General features: G+C 38.6%; 1 long non-coding RNA gene and 1 pseudogene across 4 annotated transcripts in view; both read left to right on the forward strand.

Annotated features, from left to right (window-relative positions):
• The window catches only part of LOC149749735 (uncharacterized), a 76216-nt gene that overhangs the window by 35148 nt on the left and 13856 nt on the right, over positions 1–27212 (forward strand). The gene's annotated exons all lie outside the window — the stretch shown is intronic.
• On the forward strand, positions 5103–5958 carry LOC149749736 (calmodulin pseudogene; annotated as a pseudogene).

The raw sequence follows: 27212 nt of genomic DNA on the forward strand, positions 1-27212 counted from the left end.
CATTCCTGAGCTGGTGGCTGGATCCCAGGAGCTGCTGGGCGAAAGAAAGAAAAAGATGCTTTCAGACAGGAGTGGTTTGATTAGAGCCCAGTGACACAGCTAAAGGGAATTAATCATAATTACATGTCTCAACATAGTAAACCTCAAATGCAGTGTCAAGAGACAAAAAAAAAAGCATATGCCATGGCAAAAAGACAAAAAGACTAACAGCATTTATCGGGTGTTATTCTATGTTGAGCATATTGTAAATACAGTTTATATAAAGTTTAAAGTAACAGGGAAAATATTGCAAATATTGTTTAGGGAGAAATATTTTGTAAAAGAATAATATGGACAGTAATGATAATCACCAAAGTCATTCGAGGGAGTGCCTGGGAAAGGGCTGGTGGGGGAGGATGTGGGAGATTGAGCAGCAGTTCACAGAAAGCTTTAGCTATATCTCTATATCTGTGAAGACCTAGTCCATTAAAAACAAAAAGTTTTGAGGCAAATTTGGCAAACTGAATCTGTGGTGTGGTGAATATATGAATATACATTACTTTTTCCCCTAGGTAAGTTTTAGTCTATTTGAAATATTCTAAATGTTTAGAAATTTTAAAATTGCCCTTGCAGTTATTTTTGCAATGTGTTTAACTTAGCAGCTTTGTGAAATGTATGGCGACACAGGGTAAATTGCCCTATACTTAATATCTCCAGTGGTAACAAGGCATGATTTAGAAATTTCACCCAGAATTCACCTCTGTAAACTCTGCAGTAACGAAGTAGTTAAGTTCAGGACTTCTATATTGATCAGGATTGCTTTGAATATAATTCAAAGATTAGTGCTAGAGGAATACACACCTGTGGGAAGGCAGAGTGAACTAAGAGGACTCAGATCATCTATGGATTCACTGCATATTTACATTTTTATATGTTTACAGTGGAAAAAAGTTGCACAATGAAAGCATTAAGAAATATGCTTAAAACTTCCTGCTCAACAAAAAATGCTATAAACAAATTTAGTCAACTCACACACTGATTTTAAAATCATTAAATCTGAAGACATTGCCTCCATTTTCTTGAGTTTAGTTAGGACGCTTCTGGCTGCTTAATATGAATTTTCAGATTTAAATTGGAGTAAAGAGAATGAATGAAGAATATGTATAAAAAATTTATAGGTATCTTTAAAATTTTTTTCTATTAGTTTTCTTTGGTTACATTTAGATATCATGCCAAAAAAAAAGCAAGTACTAAGAATGGAAAACAAAGATTTTTCAGCTGAGAGGATTTATGACTTTATTATCAAATATGTAGTCAGTCATTCAAGCAACAGTTAGTTATTGAGTATCTGCTCTGTGCCAGGTACAGTTCGAAGTGCTGAGGAAGGAGCAGAGAACAAAGTAAATGAGAAACCCCTGCCCTCATTTTATTTATGCTCGAAGGAGGAAGGGGTAGAACTTACTTTCTCATCGTCTAGTGCCCATATACAAGGAAACCTACTAAATGGTAATTGAGAATCTTTGTGGTTTTGGGAAGGAAAGGGGTGGGGGGAGTGCACTGAATGGGATTTCTTGGATAACCGTAATTACAGAAGGAAAACACGCACTGGCTTCTCCTATTATATAAATGAGAACGTTTATAGTAATTTTCTGAGAATGGCATTCTCAAATGTTTTAAGTGCAGAAGGAGAATAGATAGTCGAGTCTGCTTTTCAGCTCTGCTATGACTGCCTGTTTTACTCTTTTTCCTTCCCAACTCTACTGAGCTTATTACTTAATTGATGGGTTTTTCGTTTTCTTTTTTTTCCCCTGAAGAGTAAATCATTGTCTTTATTCAGTAAGGAGTTCAAGTGAAATGTAAAGTCCTCTTTTATTCAACTAACTCTTTACTTTCTTGTTAAGACCTCCTGTGTGTGTCAGGCACGGTCCCAGGCTCTGTGTGTTCAGAAATGCACAGCTCCTCCTCCAGGGGGTCTGTGGTCTAACAGGCCAAATGCCAGTGCCAGTTGTCGTGCAGCATGGCAGGTGATCTTAAGGAGGGATAGACATAGTTCTGAGTGAGCAGTCCTGCCTGAGGTTCAGAAGCTGTGTAGCTGGAAGATTTTTTTCATTGTTGGGGCTTCAAAAATGAGTGATGGTTTGCCAGATGTGAAGTGTGAGGTGGACTTCCCAGCAACCTCACAACCCCATGACTCCCGTCAGTCACTCAGTGCATTCATTGCCTCAGCGTGCCGTAGCTTCTGTATGTCATTCATTCGGTCATTCATTTATCCGTTGATTTATGCCATCAAATTTAGTATATGTATTATACTCCTTTTGTGGGCCATTTGCTAAGCAGTAGTGAAATGTGTAAGAAAGATGCTGCATTTACCTTCATTTTATATGTCAACACCAATGGCTAGAGTTATTGGCACGTAGGCATTCTAATCCAAAGATTTTTCAATTCAAAATATTGGGTTGGCCAGAAAGTTCCTTTGGGTTTTTTGTAACATCCACGGAAAAACCCGAAGGAACTTTTGGCCAACCCAGTGTGTGAGTTATTATAGTCAGATGGGTAACATGACTTGGTTTTGAATAGAAGTACTTAGTTATATTCTACAGTGGACAAGAGCATTTAGAGGTTATATAATGCATCTGATCATAGTATCGAACCTGATCAGAAAAACAAAGAAAACAGAATTCTTCTGGAGCTTGCTTTATATACTTGTTTCCACACAATCCAAATAATTCCCATTCACTACAATTCTGGGAGAACATAAGAGCACACAGCAATTTTAGGTAGGTTATCTTGTTGGTTCTGACAGCGTCCCTATGGATCATGAATATAGACTCCATGACTTTTCCAGAAACATAGGAATAGTATGTGGTAGAACTCTAACTTGATTGTAGTGTTCACTTCACCATGCCCATGAGAGAACTCTGAAATTCCTAGATGCCTCTCATACTTCTTTTTCTTCTGATATATCTTTTTATAGTTTTAAAGTAACGTTTTTTTCCTTACATAGCTTTCCTTTAACAAGAAGGCAAATATTTCCTTTTTTTTTTAAGTAAAATAAGTAAAACAGTGGGGTAATGTAGCTACCAATATAAAAATGTTTACATTTCTAAAATATGGTAGATTTAGGGAACTGTGAACATAGCCATTTGTGTGTGTGTGTGTGTGTGTGTGTGTGTGTGTATAGAAATATAGCTTTAATAAATTAGATTTCGTCACAAATGCAAAATTATATTTTTTAACATATTGATATTTCACTTCATCATATGATATAACCACGTGCTGAAAATGAAGATGAATTTGGAATTTCAAAGACACACGCAAAAGTATAATCCATCAATGGTCCTCATTCTTCTTGGTGAATCCTTCCCTTTTAGGATATTTCCTTTCACTGAAATGACTGGACATAAGGCATGTCAATGCAAAACATAAGTGAAGAATTTAGAGAAGCTAAATTTTACCAGGGGAATAGATGGGAAGTAGAGATTAAGGAAGCAGGGAGCCATTGAAAAATGTTGGGTGGAATTGAGAGGGGCTTAATGTAGCTTAAGGGAGATGGGCTTTCAAGAGAGCTCCGAAGTCGGACGAGTGGAAACAAGAAAGTGATAGAGAGCTATAAGAAAGGGTCAGCAACTGTTTAGTAACTGTGCGCCTCTGCAAGACCCCAGTGCCTGGTGTTGTGGACTCAGTGGAGTTCTCAAGATTCTTGAGGTCTGGAAAAACATGTTCTCGTCAGATGAGAAGAAAAGATCTAAAAAAGATAAAGCAAGTCTGAGAGGTGGAGTAGAAATTGAAATTTAGGACTATTGTTGTCAGTGGCACACTATGAGCAACTTTTAAAAGGCTTGTTAGGGTAAAAATGCACTTTTTGGCTTTTTAAGAAAGCATACTATGAAGAAAGAAATAATTGATCATATACTCAGAGCTAAGCATAACTATTGGCTTGCTGTCCCTCCCATAACAACCAAAAATTGAGGGTAAGGGAGAGCAAAGATGCTGATCTTGTGAGCTTCAGATTGCCACAGCAGCCAGCAAACAACGATTGGACCGTGGATCAGTATTTCAAGCAAACAGTCTTGACTGTTTTACCAGCATAATCCCAGGATCTTCACTTTAAGCCAATGTTCTTTGCCCTAAGAGAGCGTCATGCAAAGCATTTGTTTCGTTGTGACTGAAGAACAATTAATTTAGTTCAACTCACTTCGTTGAGCATGTACTATGTGAAAAAACCATACCTAGTCCATAAATCGTAGTTCTCCATGACCATAACCACTGGAGGCTGCTGTTTCAGCATACCAACAGAGGCAGTGAATATCTAGAAGCAAAACAATCTAGGCCAAAACAAATTAGTAAAGGATGTCTGAGGGTAAGTGGTTTTTTTTAATTGATATAAAATTTATATCCAGTGAAATGCACAGTTGAGTACTCTCTTCTACATGATTTTTTTTCCACCTTGAATTCTGTGAAACCAGTTTGCCCTGGTCTTTCTCCTACACCTTTGGCTATTCCACCCCTCTCTCATCATAGTTACCTATCGCTTCACTAAATGTTGATATTCCAATGTCTGACTCCTTCTCTTCTCAGGTTACGTATTCTCTTTATACTGTGTTGCTTTCAATAACCTCATCAGTATCACATCTACAAATCTAGACCCTATTTCCCATCTGCTCCATTCGTATATATCCAGCAAGCAATGGGACCTCTTTGCCTAGTGGTCCCATAAGCACTTTAAATTTGTCATGTGCAGAAATGAACTTATTGCCTCTCACTACAAACATGCTTTTAATTATGTTTTCATTATTAGCACTAATGAAAACATACTATTCAAAACAATTCAAGCAATCGAGCACTTTTGTGTGATAAGGGATGTGTCAAACATTATAAATCAGGTTACCCTCTTTTGGGAGAACTGATAGTTTAGCCATTTATTCATGCCAAACCTGGCCATCATTCTGGAACTTTCCTCCTTCCTCATTGCACCCACCCAGAATCCTCCCAAAATTTCACCTCCCCCTCATCATCGTGGTCCTTGCTTCTTTCTCTGGAATCTCTCAAATCTGTTTCTTTCTTCAATCACTGTCCTTGTCAAAAATCTTTCTACTTTCTTTCCAGACTTCCACACAGGGAGTATTGTTACCAGAGATTCAGACTCTGTTCCTTAGGCATAGAGGTAACGGAGGGATGAATTCTGATTGGAGATTTACTCATCAACCATGTATTGAGTTTCTGTTAGGCATAAAATAAGTCTATTAAAGTAGCAGAACAGAATTAGTCCGAGTGGAGCAAGCGAGCTGAGTGCTTGAGTAGTCGAGTCCCGGAGACCGGTAGCGCTTGCAGCATGGCTGACCAGCTGACTGAAGAGCAGATTGCAGAATTCAAAGAAGCTTTCTCACTATTTGACAAGGATGGTGATGGAACTATAACAACAAAGGAGTTGGGAACTGTAATGAGGTCTGTTGGGCAGAATCCCACAGAAGCAGTTACAGGACATGATTAATGAGGTGGATGCTGATGGTAACGGCACAATTGACTTCCCGGAATTTCTGACAATGATGGCAAGAAAAATGAAGGACACAGACAGTGAAGAAGAACTTAGAGAAGCATTCCTTGTGTTTGATGAGGATGGTAATGGCTATATTAGTGCAGCAGAGCTCCGCCATGTGATGACAAACCTTGGAGAGAAGTTAACAGATGAAGAGGTTGATGAAGTGTCAGGGAAGCAGATATTGACGGTGATGGCCAAGTAAACTAAGAAGAGTTTGTACAGATGACAGCAAAGTGAACACATTGTACAGAACGTGTTAAATTTCTTGTACAAAATCGTTTATTTGACTTTTCTTTGTTTGTAACTTATCTGTAAAAGGTTTCCCCCTATTGTCAAAAAATATGCGTGTATAGTAATTAGGACTTCATTCCTCCATATTTTCTTCCCTTATCTTACTGTCATTGTCCTGAAACCTTATTTTAGAAAAATTGATCAAGTAACATGCTGCATGGGGCTTACTCTGGATATATCTAATAAGCCCTTCTGCACATCTAAACTTAGATGGAGTTGGTCAAATGAGGAAACATCTGGGTTATGCCTTTTTTTTTAAGTAGTTTTCTTTAGGAACTGTCAGCATGTTGTTGTTGAAGTGTGGAGTTGTAACTCTGCATGGACTGTGGACAGTCAACAATATGTACTTAAAAGTTGCACTATTGCAAAACGGGTGTTTTATCCAGGTACTCGTACACTATTTTTTTGTACTGCTGGTCCTGTACCGGAAACATTTTCTTTTATTGTTACTTACTTTTTAAACTTTGTTTTAGCCACTTAAAGAAAATCTGCTTCTGGCACAATTTGCCTCAAATCCATTCCAAGTTGTATATTGCTTTATTATCTTCACGGTGCTATGTCCCTCTCTAAATCATCTAGTTTATTATCTGGTTTCCTACTTTATAGTCTTTCTCCACTCTCGTATGTAAGCTTGCTAAGGACAGGGGTGTGTTCTAACTTGTTCATTACTCCATCCTTATTGTGTAGACACAGTGATAAACACACAGTAGGTGCTCAGGAAATATTTGTTGCATGTTAACAAGTAATCTTCCCTCCAGCCTTAAATGAGAGTTTTTGACTGGCGCAGTGATTCATATTCACCTCTGTGGATTTGTATAATACCATTATGAAATGTTGCTGGGTGTGTTATCTGCCTCATAGGGATATAAGGATGTTATAAGGATTAAATGAGATAATGTATATGAAAGTTACTTTGTTAGAGAAACAAAAACTTATAATAGTATTTATGATCACTCTCCTGATTTCACAGGTGAGCAGATGAGAAACCTGGAGCCCCAGTGGGTACATAATCACCCAAGGGCATAGATATCAGCTCTTACATCTTCTGCCAACCATCACAAAGATGCTTTTACATATTTTTTTCCCCTTTATGCTGAATGTCCCTCACTGAAAGGTCATAAGGATGACAAAGATGTTTCTGAAAATTAGAAAGGGAGGAGTAAAGCCACTTTTTGTTGAGAAAGAGCGTGCAGATCAGTAAAAACAGCCACAGGGAATATAGCAATGAAAAATTCAGGGTAGAATTTGGCCTACTGGCCCAGATGGGAATAAACTAGTTGCGATGTTTAATGTGAAGCTATAGAAAAGTTAATAGGTTTGTGAACAAATGTTCCAAACTCTCAGCTCAGGGTATGATTTCCCAATTCAAGAAACTTTTCTACCCTGAGGGTAACAAGTTTTACTCAGCTTTTGTGCAAAGAAACTGCCACTATTTCATATTTTCTTTTCTTTTTCTGTTTCCTTAATAAAAGTATTCAGTATTACTTGGTGGAGTTCTGCCCTATTGTTTGATATCATGACACTTTCTTCCAGGCAGTGCGGTGTCCTGTCATTGGGAGCCATTGGTGCTAACCAGAATGGTGTACAGTACCAGGGAGTATGCTAGTATATTGAGTTATATCCCATATTCTTATGTAATTCACAAACCAGCCCTTGAAAAGAACTCAATTTCGGACCTGTGTGATGTCATTTGTGGTATACTTAAGCCACACTTTATTTTTAATTTGATATATGCTCATTAAAAAACATTATCTTACTTGCTTTAGGGTCACACAACTAGTAAGTGAAGGAACCAGTCTTCCAAACTCCATTATTTGCATTTTTAAAAATTGTTTAGCATTTATATGAAGGCAAAAATTAACCTTCCAGCTCTGTTATCAATTTCTGTATCCCAGTGGATATACCAATGTCCTCTGAAGTTGCATAGCTCTGATTTGTCATGAGGTGGCAATGTGACAACACCTTGAATTGGATCTATGATGAATTCCCCCACCTTGGTGAATTTCTGAGGGAGCTGTCCAGAGCTGAGTTTGCTATGGAATGGCCACTGAGTGAGGAGGCATGAGAACAGACTTCTAGGGCTTGAATATTTGATTTTATGCACATCCAGTCTTAGCTTCTAGCTGAAGAATCCTAATGTGGAACCCTAGGAGAATTTGCTTTCTGGATTTCAAATACAAAAGTTCAAAGCGGTCAGGTTCTATTTAAAAAGCCCACATGCAAAAGTAAGTGAAGTACCTTGAAATTGCCAGTGAAGAGGTCATCCTGAAATCTACAGAGTAAAAAAATGAGTTTTAGAGGAGGAAAATATGTTTTCAAATAAGGGAATGTATATTATAGCTTTTCAAATTCCATTCATTCAGAGAAAGTGAATAAACAGGGATAAAAGACCTTGAACAAGACTCTTTTTCATGTCTATTTAAATAAGAACTTTATTCAATTTGTGGTACTATTAAATAGGAATACAATATTAAATAGCTTAAAACTTATAGTGGTATTTCTTATATCCAAATATGTGAAAAGAATTTTATATAATTTATTATGGCTCATTCTGAGGTGGCTCTGAAATTATGAATTGTGAACACTGTCTAATACTTTTCCCTAAAATATTAATAAATTTATACTTATGTATTCTTAAAACTTCAAATATTATATTAAAATAATGTTCATATTATCATTTAAAGATCTAGAATGTAATTTCCCAGTCTTGATTTTAATTCGATTATATGAAAGCTGAAAATATAAGATTGTAACACTTTTTCTTAGATTGTGGTTATTTTTTAAAAAGTCATTCACCTGTTGAATCATTCAGTAGATATATAGTGGCACATTCCAAGCTGTGGTCCCGTGGTTCCAGCCTCCATTAGACTTATAGTCTAGTGCAGGAAAGGTTAAGTAAACTGAAGCTTAAAATGCACGATAATAAGTGCTATGATGGGGTTGGTACAGCGTATTATAATCACACACTGCAGGGTCCTCTTATTTGAATTTGGTGGGGGGGCTGGTCAGAGAGAGTTCCCAGGGAAAGTGATATGGAAGGTGATACCTGAAGTATTAGTAGAATTCAGCCAAGCAAAGAGATGGAGAAGAATCTTTCAGTCACAGTGAGCATAATATGTGAAAGTATGGAGACAAAAGAGGATGTGGTGTTCTTCGAAGAGAAGTTAAATTTAACTAAAAGTTAGAATTCTTAAAAGATAAAACAGGGACTGGGGATAATAAATAAGACTGAGGCAGTAAGCTGAGGTTGTACCATGGAAGCATGAACATCCTTCTAAGAGCATTGGGATTCTGTAGTAAGGTTTTAAATAAGGAAGCTGCCTGGTCAGGTTCACATTTTAGAAAAGTCATTTCAGTGTAAAGAAAAGATCACGGTTAGGTGAGAGCCTAAGTCTAGAGGCTGAGGGACTCTTTTGGAATCTGCTACAGTGGTTCCAGATGATACATGATGCTGGCCTCAACTAGAATAGCACTAAGTGTTGATGGAGAGAAGTAGCTGGAATCATCATTTTTTAGAAGATTAAATTGAGAGAGCTTCACAGCTGTTTGGAAGTAGAGGAGGGTGAGAATATAAGGTCAGGGAAGCTAATTAGATTTCTGGAATCTGCAGCAGTGGTGGCTGGTTCCACTTCCAAAGATAGAAAACACAGAAGTTTGCAAGTGAAGGTAGTGAGATCATTTGGGGGCATAGAAAGTTTTATGTTTCTGTAGGACTCTAAATGAAATGGCTAGCAGAAATTTGGGCCTGTGGATTTTGAAGCTCAGGAATGAGATGTGACCTAGAGATATAAAGTTTAGAACTTTTATCAGGTGGATGGTAATTGAGCATTTAGGAATGGATGATGTTACCCAAGGAAGATGTTGAAGAGATTCTCAAACTTTGGGGTCAGATGAATTACCCAGGAGGTGTGATAAAATTCAGAATCCTGGGCACCAACTCCAGAGTCTTACTGAGTAGTTATAGGATGTAGCTCACAAATCTACACGCTTGACAAATAGAGTTCCATGATTTTGATGCAGATGATCCTCTGACCCCACTTTCAAGTAAAAGGAAAAGTGGATCTTGCATAGGAGCCTAAGTAGTATCAGCACATAAAAGATGGACAGAGGAGGAGGAACCCGGAAAGAAGGCTGGTGAAGAAGTAACCATAGGTGTGGAAGGAAAATAAAAAGTATAAAATATCACTAATTACATGGAAAGAGAATCAGTATAAGAGAAGGAATCATCGACAGGGCCAGAAGTGTTGAGACAGGCAGTAAAGATAAAGGCTGGAATACACCTACTACATGTAACAAAAAGGAGGTCATAACAAAGTTGGCAAGAATAGTTTCAGTAGAATAATATGGGCTGAAGCCAGATTGCAGTGGGTTGAGGGTTGAATATGATATGAGGATGAAGAGACATGAAGCAGAGACAAAATCTTTTACAAGTAGTTAGAAGGGATGGAGGAGGTTGCTACAGCAGGATATGGGTAGGGGTGAATGTTTTAGGAAGGAAACAGCGTGAGTCAAAGTCTTATCTCACCCTTGGCCTGCTCTTATCTCTAATTTTTTTGGAGCTTTTCGTCTTATCAACTTATGAATGGATATATTATACAATTCAGCAATAAAAAGAATGGGTTGTGTGTTAAGTTTATGTCGAAATTTCTAAGAAACTACCAAATACTTTTCCAAAGAGCTGTTCTGTTTTACATTTGGATATTGGGGAGCAAATTAAGGTGCTGCTTTGTGTTTTGTGCATTATGGTTATGCCAAAAAATACTGAAATATGCCTGAATATTAGCCTGACCCCTAGTGGTGGTCCACATCCATGGGGCTAAACGTGGAACTGAGTTTTTTCTACGCTTTCCATCACATGAGCTGCCACTCCACCTCCATCGTTTCTTGCAAACACATAACAGTAGAGAGATGGTGTAAATATGCCCAAACAAATTTAGATGGTGTACTGCGGGGTCCAGTGGGGCAGAAGGAGGGAAGTCCTTACACCCTGCTACCTGCTTGAGATCAATACCTGCTGTCATAGCTTCAGCATCACCACCATCCGGGGGACTTTGAGAAAAATACTGAACTTCATTTAAGCTCAATTTCCTCATATTTACAACGACGATTATAGTAATACCTACCTTAGAGTGATTAAGTGAGGTTAAATGAGATTGTGTATGTAAAGCGCCTAACACAGTTCAGCCCAGAGTTGACATTCACGAAAGAGCAGGTGTTCATATTTCATAATGATAAAAACAATCAATAATGTAGTCAAATCCTACAATGAAATTTTATTCATGATATTTTTTTTTCTGGTTCTCATTTGCTTGCATTCCATGTTAATGTTCTCTATTTCAATTGGAACCTCTTTAAATTTAGGACCGGGTTTTATTTGATAAAGATAAAAGCCACAACCATACCAACAATAACATCCTCTATTATTTTAGAGTAACTATATATCAAGACATTGCTAAAATATTTCTTATGTAAAATTTAATGCTGAAACAGTTTTATGAGGTAGGCAAAGATCTCAGATGGTCTATGTTAAAGATTTTCATCTGTATCTTTTTCACCCAGACCCCACATCTTGACTCCTTGATGTGCTGGCCCTGCCAGTGGCAATGATAATATCAGTTACAGATGGTTGATACAAGAAATACAAAGATTATGTACAAAGTATTGATATTGATACTGATATTGATAAAGCTAGCTTTCTTCTCTTTGAGCTTTTCCATTCTAGAAAGCTAGCTCTCACCGAGAAAAAAAGCTACCTCTTATTTAACCCTTGAGAAACAAAAACAGAATGAACAAAAATCTATTTGCTTCTTTTATTACCCCAACGATACTAGGGCTGACTGTTGTTATTTTTAATTATTATGTTTCCAGGTATTTTTCCCCCGCACTCAACCGACTGATTAATAACCACATAATTTCTCTTTAACAATGACTTCTTCAGCTTATGTCAGAACAAATAATGAACATCCAGAACTATAAAGGACAAACCAGAACATTAATCCTTATGTCCCTTATTCATTGGCCAACAAACTTACTAGGCCTCTTACTGAACTCATTTGCGCCCCTACACAACTTTCAATAACCTTAGGCACAGTGGTCCCTTTATGAGAAGGCACTGTGATCACTGGCTTCTGCCATAAAGCAAAAGCATCTGTAGGCCGCTTTCTATCACCCGGGGCACCAATCCCTCTTATCCCTATGCTAGTAATTATTGAAACTATTAGCTTATTTATCCAACCAATAGCCCTAGCCCTATGACTAACAGACAGTATCACAGCCGGTCACCTGTTAATTCACCTAATCAGAGGAGCATCCCTTTCCCTATTAAGCATGAATCCTCCCACAGCCCTCATTATATTTATTAGTCTTGTTCTTCTCACTTTTCTCGAATATGCAGTAGCCCTTATTCAAGCTTACGTGCTCACCCTGTGAATGAGCCTCTACCTACACAATGACACCTAATGACTCACCAAACCCATGCGTATCATATAGTAAATCCTCGTCCCTGACCTCTTACAGGAGCCCTCTTAGCCCTTCTCTTAGCATCCCATCTAGTCATATGATTCCATTTTAACTCAACTTTTTTATTATCCTCGGGCTGATTAACTAGTATGTTAACAATATGTCAATGATGATGAGACATCACCAGGGAAAGCACTTTTCAAGGCCATCACACACCAGTTTCATTCAAAAAGGATGTTGATATGGCATAATTCTGTTTATTATTTCAGAGGTTCTCTTTTTTATAGGCTTCTTCTGAGGTTTTCATCACTCAAGTCTTGCCCTTACACTTGAACTAGGTGGTTGCTAACCACCAACAGGCATTCACCCCCTAAATCCATTAGAAGTACCACTTTTCAACACCTGTCTTACTGGCCTCTGGAGTACCTATTACCCAAGCTCACGACAGCTTGATAGAAAGAAATTGTAAGCATATTCCTCAAGCTCTTTTGATTACAATCTCCCTAGTTTACTTTACACTACTGCAAGCCTCAGAATATTATGAAACAGCTTTTACAATCTCAGATGGAGTACACAGGTCAACAGTCTTCATAACCAAAGGTTTCCATGGCCTACACGTGATCATTGGCTCTACTTTTCCTCATTGTCTGCTGCCTGTGCCAACTACAGTTTCAAATCATTTCAGATTTGAAGCCACTGCCTGATACACTTTGTAGACATAGTATGGCTGTTTCTATACATCCCCATTTATTGATGAGGGTCTATTCTGTTTTTTCTTTTATTGGGGTAGAGTTGTTTTACAATGTTGTGTTAGTTTCTACTGTACAGTGAAATGGAGTTGAGGGTGTGTTCTTTTAGTATCAATTAGTTGTCTTCCAGTCAATTAGTACAATCTGAAAAGAATAATAAACCTTATAGCATTAACCACAAACATAGTACTAGCTTCACTACTTGTACTTAGCGAATTCTGACTTCCCCTACTAAAGACAGATACAGAAGAATCAAGTCCTTACAAATGCGGATTTGACCCCATAGGATTTTCCATAAAGATTTTCCTGGTAGCCGTTACATTTCTCCCCTTGATCGAGAGAAATTGCCCCCCTTCGGCCCCTGCCCTGAGCAGTCCAAACTAGCAACCTAAAAACAATACTCATCATAGCACTAATCCTGATCTCACTACTAGCAGTAAGTATAGCCTGTGAGTGAACTCAAAAGGGATCAGAATGACACAAATATGATAATTAGTTTAAATGAAAACAAATGATTTTGTCTCGTTAAACTATGATTAAACTCATAATTACTGAGTATCTTTTGTCTACATAAATATTATTCCAGCATTCACAGTTTCCCTTATAGGGCTATTAATTTATTGATCTCACTTAATATCTTCTCTGCTATGTCAGGAAGAAATAATATTATCATTATTCATTATAGCAACCCTAATAATTCTAAATATCCATTTCACTCTAGCTAGCATAATACTCGTCATCTGACTAATATTCATAACCTGAAAAGCTGCGCTAGGTTACCCCTGCTAGGAATATTATCAAACACCTATGGCACTGATTGCATCGAAATACAAACCTTCTCCAGTGTTAAAATTACTGTTCTAACTATTATATTCATGCCACTAACACGTTTATCGAAAAGCAATATAATTTGAATTCACACCACAACCTACAGCATACTAATTAGTTTTGTTAGTCTTTACCTTTCTAACAGCAGCCTTAACTTTAATCTTCTCTGACCCTCTGTCAGCACCTTTACCAACTCGAACGGCATGACTCTTACCACTAACACTCAGAGCTAGGCAATTCCAGCTACCTAAAGAATCACTGGCTTGGGAAAAAAGCAAACAAACTGTCTATTACTATATTAATCATACTACATATATTCTTAATCTTAACATTCAAGGCCATGGAAATGATTCCATTCTACAGCTGATTTGAAGCAACACAAGTCCCAACATTAGTTATTATTACTTGATGAGGAAACCAAACAGAACGGCTTAATGCAGGACTCTACTTTTTTATTTTACTCACTAGTGGCATCCCTTCCACTTCTAGTTGCACTAATGTCTATCCAAAATACTACAGGCTCGCTAAACTTTTTAACAATGCAGTACTGAGCCCAAACAATATCTAACTTTTGATCCCATATTTTCACACGATTAGTGTGTAAAGTGGCTTTTATAGTAAAAATACCCCTTTATGGGTTACACCTATGATGTCAAAAATGCACGTAGAAGCCCTTATCGCCTGATCTATGATTCTTGCAGCCCTACAACGCAAACATGGTGGCTACGAATCACAATAATCCTGAAACCCCTAGCAAAGTATGTAGGGTACCCATTCCTTATATTGTCCTTCTAAGGAGTAATTATAATGAGCTCAATCTGCTTGCACGAAACAGACTTAAACTAGCTCATCACATGCGCCTCCGTTAAGCACGTGTCACTTGTCATAGTAGCTCTTCTTACCCAAACACCTTCAAGTTCCATAGGAACTAGGGCCCTAATAATCACCCACAGCCTCACATCGTCTATATTATTTTGCCTGGCAAATTCAAATTATCAGCGTGTTCATAGCTGAAACATAATTTTAGTCCGTGGTCTACAAACATTTCTTCCACTAATGGCAACATGATGACTACTAGTAAATCTTACAGACCTAGCCCTGCCCCCAACAATCAACTTAATCAGAGAACTATTTGTAGTAATATCTTTCTTCTAGTCCAATATCACTATTATCCTCACAGGGGCTAAGACAGTATTACCGCCCTATACACTCTCTCTGTATTAATCATAACACAACGAGGTAAATATATGTATCATACCAACAATATCAAACCACCATTTACATGAGAAAACACCCTCATAACTCTTGACCTATTACCCCTTCTGCTCCTATAACTCAACCCAAAATTATTTGGGGACCTAGGTACTGTAATAGACTTTAACAAAAACATTAGGCTGTGAAGTAAAAGAAGCTTAAATCTCCTTTTTACTGAAAAGCTTAGCCTTTTCTCGGGTGAGCCTCCTCACTCTGGAAAGCTAGCTCTTACCCAAAGCCAGCTACCGCTTATTTACCCCTGAGAAACAAAAACAGAATGAGCGAAAATCTGTTTGCCTCTTTCATTTCCGCAAAGATAATAGGGCGCCTGTTGTTATTTTATTTTATTTTTTAAAATTAATTAATTTAGCTATTTATCTTTGGCTGCGTTGGGTCTGAGTTGCTGCACGCAGGCTTTCTCTAGTTGTGGCGAGCCAGGGTTACTCTTCGTTGTGGTGCGTGGGCTTCTCATTGCGGTGGCTTCTCTTGTTGTGGAGCACGGGCTTCAGGCTTGTGGGCTTCAGTAGTTGTGGCTCGCGGGCTCTAGAGCGCAGGCTCAGTAGTTGTGGTGTACGGGCTTAGTTGCTCTGCGACATGTGGGATCTTCCCGGACCAGGGCTCGAACCCCTGTCCCCTGCATTGGCAGGTGGATTCTTAACCACTGCACCACCAGGGAAGTCTTGTTATTGTTTTAATTATTCTGTTTCTGAGCATTTTATTCACATCCAACCAACTCAGCTACCTCCTCAATGAGGAGAAATGTGGGCATCTGTGACCTCCTCAGACTCAGTATCTCACGAGCGTTTGTTACTCTGGAGAAGAGACGACACAACACCAGGAATGGCCAGTACCTGATGATTATTCCAATCAGCCATTTGGCAATTTAAGATAGTTGCATTCTTTTTCCCACCCCACCCTGAGCACATTTATTTCCTTTTTTTTTCACTGTAATAGCTGAGTTTCACCCTAAAATAGTCAAAGGATTCTATTCACATTTTGTCCTTGTAGATTAATGATAGTGTTAAGACACACAGTTCCTTCATGGAAAGTAAGAAAGCGTCTTCTTGGCCACATGTGATTAGCACCATCCAGACTTCTGCCTCACATGCCTGGTGAGGCGTGCATTCTCTTCAGTATCCAGTTGTTTTTCAAGAGAGATGTGTAAATTAAAGTAGTGACAACGATGTTAACATATGTGTTAGGCAACAAAATAGATGGCGCTGATGCAGATGGTGTTACAAGTTGTATTTTCAACTTGGGTCTGCATTTGGAAAATATTTCTACTATTTCCTTCCTTCAATGTCATCAATTTTAATGGCTTCTATTCCATCTAATTTTTAAGCTGTAAATATATTCTAGTATTTGAAAAGGAAATCAAAACGATCCTTTGTAACAGAGGCTGAACCTAGTTTGTTTTCTCAGCAAAATTAGTCTTCAGTTTATATGTATCTAAATGCTGGATTATGAGTTCCCAAATCCGTAATTTACCCTAGAATTCTTCAGTTAATAAAAACCGATGTGAGAATAAGTTTGTCTCATATGATTATTAAAAAACCTCTGAGCAAGCATTTAAATATTAGGAGATTTCATATAAAAAATCTTCCTTTGGGCTTCTCTGACAAATCAATGGTTTCGAAATGCTTTCAGAGACCTGAGTAGGGCCTGGACAAGTCATACGCACTAACACTCTCCTATCAGCCTGAGAGCCCCTGGACAGTTTTGACTTTTGCTTAATATCAGTGGATATTTAGTCTACTGAAATATTTTAATCCATCTTTCCCTGTAGAAATTTGAACCTAAATTTAAAGGGGCTTTTCTAATGCAGTTCAAGCCAACAGGTATAATTCATTTTAAAGGTAATTTTTAGGACTAGCTTCAAAGTGTCTAGGCAAACATTTATTTAATTTCCTATGTTTCTGTAGAAATGATAATACCTAACAAATATTACTTACTCTTTGTCACATGCTGTGGTTTACATATCTCATATTTTAATTCTTACAACAAGCCGTAAGGTAGGTGCTAAATGCTATTATTAGTTTAACAAGGACAACCTGAACCTTCAAGAGGTATGTACATTGCCCAAGGTCGCAAAGCTTGCAAGAGGTTGAGCTGGGAAAATCTTTTCTCTAAAATTCATGTTCTTAACCACTCACTGTCTTACTCTGACATATATGTTCTAAACTAGTTTCAAATGTATCTTTAAAAAATAATTTAAATATGGATACTTTAAAACACATAAATATATAAATAGGGATATTTATATAAAGAAACATTTATCCTCGTTCTGAAGTAAAGGCTCCAGATACTCTCTGCTCCCTATGCCCCCTTTTAGGTCACAAAGGGACCTCTTTTTATGCATTGTCCACCAAAGGGGTCAGGGTTTGAATTCTCCCCTAGTCTTTTCCTTTTTTCCCTGTTGTAAATGAATTACGTATATGCCCTGAAGTAATTAGCAAAGACGCTGTTGTTCAGGTGAATTTTAAAATAATTAATCTGACCTAATACCTGTCAAGAATAATTAGGAGAAAATATGTCCTCCCTGAGCAGCTCTTTCAAGCTAAGATGCTAAAGCACGATGTCTCCTGTGTGTGCACTGCATGTGCACTGCGTGTGCACTGTGCTAAAAGTGAGAGGGCTAAAAGTGAGAGTAAATCTTAATGGTTTTAGAGGAAATGCTAAAATGATACCTCTTCAATTGCCACCTGGGCATCAGCTTTTCAGTTTCTATATCTGAATAAAAACAAGAAGCTGAACTAACGACAGGGATTCTGACATGAGTGATATCAGTGACTCCTTAAGACATTGTGGTTTGCAATTAAAACTTAAAAACTAATCCCTCCTCTTCCAAAAGGCTTTTGAATGAAGTCACATGCCCCATTTCACAGCCTGTTAATTTTCTTATCATAAGAGCTATTCAACTGTCTTCTAACCCTCTCTCCCATCCCCTACCTGTCCTTTTTTAAATGTTTAGCATCCTTAGTAATCTAATTAACTGGTGAAATTTCTCATGTAATAACCAAGTCCTAAGCAGTATGTTTCGAGAAAGATATTTTAGGAAAAATCAATAAGCAAGCTTTACCCACAGATGCAGTTTGTCAAGAAGGGGAGATAATCTCTGGCTGCAATGACGGCAGGTTTGAATATGATGACATTTGCTGTCCATGATTGTCTGGAGCCCTAAGCACTGCTCTGTCATTGTATAGCAACCTCTCTGCATGCCCTCTAACCTTGCCTTCTAATATGTTAAGGGGCTTGTGGAAGAGGAGAACACTGGAGAACTTATATCTCACATCGCCACGCAGTTCAGAGTTAATAATTTCCTTATTAAACCTATGAACCCTTCACGTTTTGTAGTCCTGCCTGCCCAACCCCCTTCTAAGTTAGTTTCTAGGCAAACCAATAAACATGGAATTACATTAAGCTCCTTATTTCAAGGCTGCAGTTCAGGATTTTGCTGCATATTTGTTGGCTCATTTATGGAGACTGCAGCATAATATTCATTAATTCTGTTTAATCTCCAGTACTTCAGTGATTTGATTCTCAACCACATTACCTATGCCAGTTTGTCCATGTTTAAACCACCCCAGTGCTGTGATGCTGTTCTATATGTTGATTACCCAAAGGTTCTGTGAGCTCTAGTCTGGAATCACAGAGGCAGATTATCCACCATTTCCAGTTCTTGGTGATCACTCAGCACTTGAAGGTAACCTATTAGAAAATTTAAAATGTCAGCATCTGTCTTGAATGGCCAACATATCTGTAGCTGACTTTTAATAAGAAAGAATGTGCAGTTTAGGAATAGTCTGAAAAGGTAATAAGCATTTGCAAAAAGAAGGACATTGTTTGCTTTGACAAATTAAGGTTTTGATGTGAAAAAGAGCTTCTTGGAAATATCCCTTTATTGATATGAATCAAGGAATTGAGGTTTTAATTTCAAACTTACCCAGCACTATGTGAGAATGAATATTAATCTTCCAGCAGAACTGTTCTCTGTTTTGAATGTTGAATGTTTTGAGACATTCTCTAAAACACTCTTGCAAGTACTCTCTCGCTCTCTCTTTCTCTTTCTCTTTGTGTGTGTGTATGTGTGTGTGTGTACATCTACGTCTTCACAACCAAACAAAAACATAAATTAAATGTTTACTCTCTAGTTTCATAACATAAAGTAATCACTGATATTGGTCACACTGAAGGGTGGCTTGGAAAGGAGAGAAGTGAAGTCCTTTCAAATGCCGATTCAATATCTTTCCTTCACCTGCTTTCTGGTGGGGAAGGGTGTATAAGGCTGGGTGAAAAAAGTCAATTGAGTAGTTTTTGCAGGCTCAACCAAACTGTAATAGTTAATAATAGTTTTACTGGCAGGGTCTGGAACGGTGGTGCTCCTGTGTGTCGCTGGTGATGGAGGCTCTGCCAGGATTTCTCATTGTGCCCCCATCACTAGTGACACAGGAGCACCACTGTTTCAGACCCTGCCAGTAAAGCTACTATCCGTCACTGAGAATTTGCGTGCATCTGTTCTTTTTTTTTTTTTTTTTGCGTGCATCTGTTCTAACAGCTAGTATTACTTTTCACTTCTAAAAGTACCGTGAGCCCTGTGATAGGATAACTTGAATCAGTAGAACCACAGAACACTCTTCACTGCCCGCTGTGTGCCACATAGTACTGCAGATTCCAAGGATTCTACAGTCATTAAAACAAGAAAGGGCCCTACCTCCATTCAGTTGTTAAAGTAGCAGGGCAAACAGACATAAACTATTGCAATGAGTCTATTAGTTATGCACATGTAAAGAAAGGCAAAATAGAAATTCAATGGCTATGGAACACACAGTAAGATCTAAATTACTCTAGCAATGATGAATTATATTTTTTTATTTATTAATGCTTATTTCCAAATGTTAGTTTGTACAAACATAAATCTGGATTTCATGTTACACCGAGGGAACTGTGTACAGAGTAGGCTAGTAGACTCAGTAGGTTAAACTGTTTCTTTCTTTTATATATATATAAATATATATATGTATATTTATGTATTTATGTATGTATGTGTGGCTGCGTTGGGTCTTCCTTGCTACGCGCAGGCTTTCTCTAGTTGCAGCGAGCAGGGGCTACTCTTCATTGCGGTGTGCGTGCTTCTCATTGCGGTGGCTTCTCTTGTTGTGCAGCACGGGCTCTAGGTGCACGGGCTTCAGTAGTTGTGGCTCACGGGCTCTAGGGCGCAGGCTCGGTAGTTGTGGTGCATGGGCTTAGTTGCTCCGCGGCATGTGGGATCTTCCTGGACCAGGGATGGAACCCATGTCCCCTGCATTAGCAGGCAGATTCTTAACTGCTATGCCACCAGGGAAGTCCCTAAACTGTTTCTTAAAATAGGTGTGTGTTTTTTTTTTTCCTTTGAGCTATCAGGGTATTTAGAAAACATTTCACCTAATCCTTCTCCAGGTAAGGAGAAATGTCTTATCCAAACTAATAATACCATCTTTTTAAATGAATGGAATATTTAGTGTATACTAGGAACTATGTTATTCTCTACTTTTAACCAATTTTTATTGTGAAATTTAGTATCCTTAAGGATGAGTCTATAATAAAAGATATGTAGGTCACTGATTTATCAAAAAAAAAAGAAAAAAGAAAAAAGAAAAAAGACACGTATGTAATGCCACTCAGGTCAAGAAATGGATAATTGCTTGCTTCCCAGATTTGCTGAGCAGCCCAGCCTACTTCTGACTCCATTCCTTCCCCCCTCCCTACTGCCCTTCTTCTGAGGGTCATGATTATAATTTAGCTTTTCTTTATAGTTTTACACATTCACATGCATTCAAAAATGATGTATTTTAGGGCTTCCCTGGTGGCGCAGTGGTTGGGGGTCCGTCTGCTGATGCGGGGGGCGCAGGTTCGTGCCCCGGTCCGGCGGGATCCCGCGTGCCGCAGAGCAGCTGGGCCCGTGAGCCATGGCCGCTGAGCCTGCGCGTCCAGAGCCTGTGCTCCGTGGCGGGAGAGGCCGCGGCGGTGAGAGGCCCGCGTACCGCAAAAACAAACAAAAATGATGTTTTAAAATGTACTTTTAACTTCAGATAAACTGATTTGTAGTAGTGTATATGCCTTTATGTCTATCTTCTTTCACACAACTCAACATTTGTGATAGTAATTCATGTTCTTTTTTGTAGCATTACCTTGGTCATTTTCATTCTATTGTATGAATGTATCACAATTTATTCTACTGTAAGTATTCTAAAATTAATCCATTTTAGAATAAATGGCATTTGTTCGTCTGACTGATATGAATAGCATAACTCTAAATAGTCTTGTGCTTGTTTCTTGGAACACATGTGCATATATTTCTATCTCCTAATTCTCAAAATTTGGTGTTATGCTATATCCCACACTCATGTTTCTGTAGAATTCAAAGATATATTCTTATGAAAGAAAGTTGGAAAGGAAGGACAGGCTGAGGTAACACAACAGAACCAGATGTACTGAATTGGTTGCCTGATTGCAGTCTCACAGATTTTTGGTTCAGTATCTAATGGGTTAAGCTGAGTTCCTTCACGTGTCACTGAAACAAATGAATAGAAGAAGTAAATGATCAGTGTCATCTTTATCGTTACTAATTCTTTGTTTAACCTTTGGTAATATGGGTGAGATGCAATGCCTTCCTGCTCTTATGCTTGGTTCAACCATTTTTATTGCATTATTTCTGTTCTTTTGTCTGGCTAAGTTTTTCCCATCACAGAGTATGCTGTTCCCTTTGCCCGAAATATGTTCTTATTGTAAAACATTGGTCGCATGACTAACTCCTTTTGTTATTGAGGTAAAGCTGACGTACAGTGTTAGTTGCAAGTGTATGACCTAATAGTTCAGTATTTGTATACACCGCTAAGTGATCACTATAATAAGTCTAGTTACCCTCTGTCACCTTACACAGTTACAAACAATTTTTTTTTCTTGTGATAAGAACTTCTAAGATTTACTATCTTAGATTCTTTCAAATATGGAACTCCTCCCTTCCTTCTCAGGATCATTTCATCTGAACTCGGAAATCTTCTTTGATAGTCCTACCGCCCCCAGTCACTCTCTATTACATTTACCCCTTATAATTGCTGTTAGTTAATTCATCTCTTCAATGGTTATCTTGTTTATAGTTTATTCTTTTTTCTGGTCCCTCCTTTCCCTGCCTTCCAGAAATATAAGCACCAGGAATCTCATTTCTTTTGTAGAACAAGTTAGCTACAGTATGTGGAACAATACCAGTTCATAATAGGTGCTCAATAAATGTCTAATGAATAAATGGAAGAAAGGAAGGTAGAGGTTTGGAAGGAGGCCAAGCAGTAAAGAGACTATTTGCATGTTTCAAAAATGCTGTAATTCTTCATGACAGGTGTAAAAGAGGAGATTTGTGGATTCAGATCTTATAAGGAGACTAAGCAATCAAAGATACCAAACCATTGAAGGTTAGAAAGAAGCAGGGAGCTCAGTGTTTCCACACAGTGAGGCAGACTGAAAGTAATAAGGGAAACCAAAAGCCCAGGACGGTGTGTGACTGTCATTCCAATGTTCTATATACCTCTTTGCCAAGCTATACATACATGAATTCCTAACAGTCTGACTAATGTTCATCTCAAAGAAAGAATCTGAGTCAAAGTGACCTCAGGGTTACTAGCCATGGAAACAGAGGAGGGAGAGTGTGGTCATTAGACGCTGTTGTCAAAGAACAAAGGAGGGACAAAAAATAGAAGTTTGGTGCTCTCCCACATTGATTTGGAGGAAATTGGCCAACATCCAATGTGAGCAAGGCAGTTGGGTAACCCTGGGAGAATGAGTCGTCTTGGCAGGCTCGCAGAAGTGCCTGCTTGTGTCGATCATCACTGTAATGACAGATACCAAGGGTCAATATTTACAAGGGTCCACTAGGATGAGTAGTAAGATGAGTCTAGGAGTGGTCCCCAGGAAATCACAGAGCAGTGAGGCTCATAGAAGAGATATAAATTCCAGGAGTTGACCAAACTGTTAGCTATAAAGGAAATGTATATTTAACACATGAAGAAAAGAGAGCCAAGTACTACTGTAGGCAGATCCAATAGGAATGTAATATAATACTTGTGGTTACAGACAGGGAAAATGTTTAAATATCTGTAGTGTCAAACTGCCATATATTAACCCTTTAGTCAAACACGGTTTCTACCCATTTAGGCTATTTTCCTTCCCTGCCAAAGATGGCAACTTTCATTTTACCATGTTAGTGAGTAAGGGAAATGACTCATTTTACAGACAACTTGGCAAGACTATAAGTAAGAAAAGGAGGGCATGAACTGTGTCCTGTAGGTAACAAAATGCTTTTCTAAAGTCATTGCTGGGGAAATAGTAAAACATTACAACCCAGGAAGTCCAGGTAAATTATATGAGAGAGTAGTCAGTAGATGTCACAGGGGAAAAATACAAGCATTTCTGAGAGGAAAAGTAAAAGGCTTTGATGTGATGTCTCTGACACCTAAGTGGAGCAGAGAATCTGAGGCAGAGATCCATGCCTCTCATTTGTGAGAGCTCAAATAGGGAGGGTTGTGCTGAGTAATTTTGCTTGGCAATGAACTTAATACCTCCCTCCTCTTCCCCTCCCCCCACAAAAAGCAAAATTAAACTAGGTAGCAGAGGTAGATCATCTCCCTCCTAAAGCCGACTCAGCATTCCACAGCATTTATACATCAAATTCCAAGAACTAGGCTATAAAATGTGGAGTTCATTTTGCCACCTTGCAAAAGGAGCTTCAGCTTCTCATTTCTCTTACCTTGTGATGAGGAGGCCTTGAATGGGTCGTTCCTGAGGACCAAAGAGACCCAAAGAGTGATAATGGCATCCCAACCTTGATCTCTGTCTCCCCTAAGAACTGCCAAGCCCTGTGGGCCTTGAGGAATTTTCTGTTTCTCCCCCAATCTCTAGGAACAAAGGTGTGACTGACTCTTTCAACTGAGTGACTCTCAAGGATCTGTAGAGAATGAACTCTTTCATTAAAGTAGCACAGGAAATCCCAATGCTAAGAGGAGAAGCCAGTCTCAGTACAACCCTATGAAACATCTTATTCTCTAGTCTAGGGGTAAGGCAATGAAAATTCTCAGTTCCTGCCTCACTTAGAGGTAGTACAGGTCAGAACTTCCCTGGTGGTGCAGTGGTTAAGAATCCGCCTACCCATGCAGGGGACATGGATTCGATCCCTGGTCCGGGAAGATCCCACGTGTCGCAGAGCAACTAAGCCCGTGCACCACAACTATGGAGCCTGTGCTCTAGAGCCCGTGAGCCACAACTACTGAGCCCACGTGCCACAACTGCTGAAGCCCACATACCTACAGCCCATGCTTCTCAACAAGAGAAGCCACTGCAATGAGGAGCCCATGCACTGCAAGGCAGAGTAACTCCCACTCGCCCCAACTAGGGAAAGCCCGCCCGCAGCAACAAAGACCCAACACAGCCAAAAATAAATAAAATAAATTTCAAAAAATGTTAAGGGTGAAGGGTTTTTTTTTTTTTTTTTTTAAAAAAAAGGTAGTAGAGGTCAGAGAATAATTGAATTTCAGAGCTGAAACGGATATTTCTGACTACCTACTGTAATCACCTCACCTTCCTGTTAAGGATATTACCAGGAAGGAGAAGTGACTTATACAGTTCATCCCATCATGGGTTTATGTAATGTCTATTTACATAGCACCAAACATACTTTTACCAGGCACTTCATTATTGGTTATACAGATAAAATATGACTAAGACTTGATTCTTGCCCTCAGGAACTTGCTATCAATTGGGCAGTTAAGATGAGTAAACCGAGAAAGGCATTGCCGTAGTACAAAAGAGGACAGTGTACACAGCGGTTAAGAGTACAGGCTGTGGGTTGAAGCTATCTGAGTTCAAACACAATACCACTGCTCACACGTTGGGTGGCCTTGGGCAACTGAGTTCACTTTACTATGCTTCAATTTCCTTTTCCATGAAACGTTGATAACATTAGCATTTATCTTATAGGGTTACTTGATGATTAAGTGAGAAAATGTATACTCAATGCTTAGTAAAATATTTAGTAGTAGTAATCGATCAATAAATGTATTATTATCAGTAGTAGGTGCAATAGAGTAGGAACATCATCATTATCATTAGATTCCAGGTGTGGTAGTTTAAAAAGAAAGCTTCCCAGCAGTGGGATTAATAGTCCATGATTATATTAAGGTTTAGGAAGAGTGTTCTGGCAAAAGGGGTTAAATTATTTTCTGGTTTCCTGGACTTTGACTTTGTGGAGCCTTCTGAATGTCAAGGTTTTGGCTAGAGCTGTAACTGAATTGCAAACATAACTCTCATGCTCGTGATGATCCTGGATTTATATGCCATGTGTTCCAGAAAATGGCAGTGAAGTTTATGAGGAAGAAACAGCTCTTTCTCTTTCATACAAAGGTGAAGTTTCAGTTGGAAGTGTGGCTTCCTAGGGTGTTTGTTCTTACCCCACTGACCCAAACAGAGTGAACTATATGACAACAGGGTGTATATCACAGTATGTCATAGAGATGTAAGTTGGTAACATTTTGTATCTTCCACTGTAGGCTGTAAGTATTCTGAGGTCTGGGATGTAGCAGTTATCTATTGCTGAGTAACAAACCACTCCAAAACTTAGTGACTGTTTTTAGTGACTGAAACAACAGTAGTTATGGAATTTGCATTTCGGGCAGGGCTCTGTGGGGATGACTTGTTCTGCTCCATGCTTGACTTGAGGCTGAGGTCCACTTTCTGGATGGCTCACTCATGTGGCTGGCAAGGTGGTGATGGCTTTTGGTAGTGAACTCAATCAAAACTGGAGTACTCATTTCTTGCTGGCTGCTTATTTGGGTTTCCTTACAGCATGGCTACCACCTCAGAGCAGTCAGACTACTTACATAGTAACTTATTGCCACTCGTGAGTGTCACAGAAGTACCAGGCAGAGACTGTGTGGCTTTGTAAATCTAGCTTCAGGAGTCAAATAACGTTATTTCTGCCATAGTTGCAAGTGCATCCACATTCAGGGGGAAAGAACATAGGCCCTCATCCCTCTATGGTGGAAATGTCAAAGTTACATGATGAGAGGGACATGTGGGTATGACTCTGTTGAGAAACACAATCTGCCAAAAATGCCACTTCGGTTTTGCCCACCAGAGTGTCCAGAACAGTGGTGACACAACACGGGTACTTAATAAATATAGCTCTGAATGAATTATAGCACTGAATACATTGAGTGAATGAAAATAAATGAATAGATTACTATTGCTACCCCAGTTCCTGACCCTTTCTGAATGACACGGATATTAGTATCAAACTTGGCTCCTGGATTGAAATTTTGCTCTTTAATCTGGGCACTTACTTATGTATGTCTGTAGTTGATGTTGGAGTCTTAAACTCCTTTGGGGAATAAGGAAATGATTACAAAGACAGAGCGGTAGTGCCTTTGAAGAAAAGTAATTTGAATAAGTGAGGTAGAATTTGGTTGTAAAGATTTATCAAGTCGTCAAAGAGAGGAAAATAGTTCTGAAGGAGGAAAATAATTGATGATGAACCAGCGTGGTTGCGATGAAGGAAACAATATGATGACAAGAGATCGGGCAGCTTCTAGGGGAAGAGCAGCCAAAAGAATCATCAGCAAAACTCTGTTTAATTAATGAACGGCAGCAGAAGAAGGTGCTCTAAAAAGATTAGAGATGGCACTTGAGGCTGTGCCTCCTGGGAAATATTGGATGACTGAAGTACTTCTGTGTGTGATGTGATTAAAATAATCAACTAGAATGTTGAACATTGAATCATGAATTTAAAAGATTTTGTCTGCCTGTGTAAAGCAAACATAAGACAGTCATTTTTGATTAATCTTGGCGAATAGGGAAGACCACCAATATAATGGTTGTTTCCAGAAGCCATAGTGGAAATGTCTTATTCTTTGTCCATAGCAACCTGATATATTATTGTCCATCAAGATTTTAACTCTGTGCCCTTATTATAAAGTATATTTGGAGCTGACAGTTGCAACTTGAGCTGCGTAACTTAGGATAAAAGGTACAGATTGTAAATTTCTCCTCTGTATCATCCATGATTATTTTTATTTTTTTAATGAAAACGAAAG

The sequence above is a fragment of the Delphinapterus leucas genome, chromosome 3 (assembly GCF_059928025.1).
Source record: "Delphinapterus leucas isolate spDelLeu-1000000601 "Yukka" chromosome 3, BTC_Dleu_Yukka2, whole genome shotgun sequence".
Taxonomy (NCBI): Eukaryota; Metazoa; Chordata; class Mammalia; order Artiodactyla; family Monodontidae; genus Delphinapterus; species Delphinapterus leucas.